The following is a 3988-nucleotide window of genomic DNA, read 5'->3' on the forward strand; positions in this document are numbered from 1 at the left end:
CCGTGGCGGCGCGGAGCTGGGCGAGGGCGGGAAGTGCGGACGGCGCGGCGGCGGGAGCGAAGTCGGAGTGGGACGAGGACGACGCGGGGGGCCCGATGTGAAGGGGCGGAGGCACGGGAGGAGCCGGCCGGGAGCGGGCGTGGGGTGCTGGGTAGCACACTCCAGGGTGGGAGGGGTCGGAGAAGGGCGGTGGGGGGTGGGGATGCAGCCCGCGGCGGGGAAACTGGCCCCGGGCCATTGCTCCCGGATTCCCCCACCCCCAGCCGTCCCAGCGCGGACACCGCCTAGTGCGCTGCCCAGGCTCCCGGGTATCCCACTTGGGGCACTCACTACCCTCAGGAGAGTCATCAGCTGGGCTTCTTCAGACCCCCAGTGAATCGAACCAGAAAATGAAATACAGTCCAATATAAGGCGAGAAGCAGCCCTGGCAATTATCTGTCGACGAACCATTAAGTGCACTTGGTGTAATCGGGGAAGACCCTTTCTACAATTACAAAGTGAACTTCTGGGGGAATGGGAGGCGTTTGGCAGGAGCAGGGGATAGACCCTTCCCCTTAGGTTTGCCAGGCTGCCTCTCAGGTCACAGCCCCCCTGCTGGTGTCTGTTATAATTTTTCTCAATCTTTCTTTTCAGCCACTCTTTCCCCTTAATTCTCAGATTGAGGGCCCTGAGTTTATACCCCAGAATCACCAGGGCGGGGGAGAGGACAGGGGGGAACCGCATTCCAAATGCGGTTCCCGGGGCCCCATTTCCTGCCAGGGTTGGGGTCAGGACCCCGAGTTCAGCCCAGCCTCAGGTACCTTTGAGGATAGCAGTAAGGATGGAGGTGGGAGAAGGAGGCTAAGAAGAGGGTGTTCTTCCCAGACTTAGGTTCTGGAATATCACTCCCACTGTGAAGGAGTGGAGTGGAAGAGGTCCAAAAAAAGGGATACTTCTTTCTCTGCCCCGGGGGAGGGAAGGTTCTTTCCTCACTGTCAACACCAGGAGGTCCAGTGGCTGGGCAAAGCCCTGGCATGCGCAAGGGCCCCTGGAACGTTGTAGCAGAGCTCCAAGGGATGCACAGGGCTTCCATAGTTAAAATGGTGAAAAGCTTTCCCGAAAGATGCAACCATATACACGCCATGATGGAGTGCAGGGTTCAGAGCATGGGCTTAGCAGTCGCCTCTTGGGTGGTTTTTATTCAGTTCTACGCCAATCCTGGCACAGACAATTACTCAGCAAAAGGAGTGGCTTAGTAATTGCTACTATGTACACACGCCAATCTTCCTCGATGAAACAGGTTTTTGGAGATGGTACCAGTGGTCGGGAAAATTAAGTTTTCTAACTAGTCAGGAGAGTGCAGGGGAGTTACTTTGTTGCTGCTTTTCTCCCTCTTCCCAGGCCCTTTTGCAACTTTATCTGAAATGTGCAAACTCGAAGTACAAAATGCACGGCCATTCCCACCACTCCAGACAGAGGCTACACCATCGGCTCATAGTCCTGTGTTTAATGCCTTATCAAGAGGAGGGTGAAGTTGGTGAATGGAGAATGATCTGACAATGAAAAAAAAATGCCTGACAACTTCAAAATTAGAATTGACATTAAAGAATGACTAGAAATTCCTTTAATCTGCTTTAATGATTTTTTTCTTATTCCATTTGAAAAATGGATATTATTTAGTAAGACTTCAAGGTACACTTTTATGGTGTAGTTAGAAAAAAAGGCTATCTGTCTATCTTTTTTTACTTAAAAAAATCTTATAACAGCTATATTTTATTGCGAATCTATTAGCCTGTTGGTGTCATGGGTTGGAAGGCTGTGTTTAACATTTCAAACACTTTATGTACTTTCTACCTCACAATAATTCTATGAAGTAGGTTTATTTTTATAGCTGTCCATTACAATGAGGAAGCCAGAAAAGGTAATGACTCCCCCATTGTCACAAGTTAGTAAATGGTAAAGTCAAGATGTGAATCCCTGTTTGACTCCAAAGACTTTTAAACTAAAGGCTATTCTATATTGGTCAAAAATACATTCTTTAACATTTAAAAAATACATTATTTCCTTCTCTATAAAGTCCATGTAAACTACCCCATCACAGAAATTTTACAGGTACTACATCTTGGGCACATTAGAAAAATAGCCTTAATTCCTAAAATAAATGAATAAACATTCAATGCAAATTATGCGCAATTCATTCCATATGCAATAGAAAGGCAAAAATGTGATCTTTGAGACTTTTTTCTTTACAAATTCTTTTAATATTAATGAAACATAATGTCTATGTTTATCTTTTATGGTAAGAATAGTGCCCATATAAACAGTGTTGGTATTATGTCCTTCTAGTTTTTTGATAATGTAAGCATGCAATATTTATGTGTAATAATGTGTTTGTAGTCAGTATTCAGATTAGTATTTTGAATTGATAAATGAGGTGTATGCTAATTTCATCTAGAACACAATACATGAAACATTTCATTCAGGTCTATAATTTCAGATTTCTCTGAGCTTTTTGCTCAACGATACGAAACTTCTAGACTAGAGCCAAGTGATATTGAGAGATTTTTAGTTTTGTATATTAGCTTGCAAATTTGAACCTTTACTTGCTTCCATTTTTAGGGAAACACATTGTCCGCTAATATATAGAGCCATACACAGTATATTTACTGTTGAGTAGTTAATACAGTGGCATGACGATAGAATTTCAGGTGTCTGCATAGCTTTGGTCTCTGGGTCTCAGATACTTTTGTTTCCTATGAGGACCACTGTGGGCATGTTTATAAATATCTTGTTGATATGAATATTATTGATCACTTTCTGTATTCACTGTGGCTTGATGCTACTGATATGCTTCTGGATAAATTTGTTTTAAAAGCCTCTCCTATATTCTTTACCCTGAAGTCCCCTCCCCTAAATGGGGGCAGATATGAGTGATGTCAGAGCACTTTTACATCCCATTGTCTAATGGCTTAATACATTTAAACTATATTTTCTAATTTGACTAAATTCATTACAGGTGATGTTTCCTACTTATATTACACCATCATACGGTTCTGGGCATGCACTAAATCGTTTGTAGGACTTTTGATTGTCCTGCTGATAAACTAATAGAACATAAGAAAGAAAAAAATAACCAAAAAATTACAGTATTCTGGAATCAAATCAAATTATTCTGGTGGAGAGAATGATGTATTTGAATCAATTTCCGTATCTATATAACTTCTGGCCACTTTTATCAACTGTGTCCACCTCTCTAGTCAAGGAATGAAGAAATAGATCTATCTAGCCAATAAAATTAATTTAACATTAGTTAAGGCAGAAGATTGGTTATTTCACTGTGGTATCATGAGTATAAACTTGGTTATTAAATATGATTTAATTTTGAAAATATTATTATTTTAGCTTCAAAAATAAAATAGCCTTGGGGAAAAGACACTAAAAGAGAAGGTAGGATAACAGTGAAACTGGTTGGTTGGTACAAGTCTATTTGAAGAAGTGTTCACTCCAAATATTAAATATTAGTCATAGAGCTTATGAATACTGGCTTTATAGATTGGAGCAGATTCTCAGGTACAAAGTCATCTGTCTTCAGAAATGGGATGATATAAACATTTCTAATATATAATATATAAATGTAAAGCAAGGTGATCCTTACAAACATTTTGACATCTTATTTACATTTGTATAGACAGTCCTTGCATCATCTTTATCAATAGTAAGGCACTAGAAAATGAAATATAGTTAAATAAGCTTGTTTTAAAATAATATATGATAATGATACCCTGTTATTTATAACAGACACCAGGCAAACTATTCTTGAATTATTAAATGGAATACATTTTCACTTAATCTTTAATTATAATACAGTGATACCTTTTCAAGCTGTGACCTTGTCAAATCTCCTAAGATAAGCAGCTGTGAACCTAGTTTGCAGTCAGATGGGAGGCTTCCTGCAAACCTCATGATGCAGAAACTGGTAGAGATGACTCGGCAGGCTATGTTTCACTCT

Source organism: Condylura cristata, unplaced genomic scaffold (assembly GCF_000260355.1).
Source record: "Condylura cristata isolate star-nosed mole 26May11 unplaced genomic scaffold, ConCri1.0 scaffold00019, whole genome shotgun sequence".
In the NCBI taxonomy this organism is placed as follows: domain Eukaryota; kingdom Metazoa; phylum Chordata; class Mammalia; order Eulipotyphla; family Talpidae; genus Condylura; species Condylura cristata.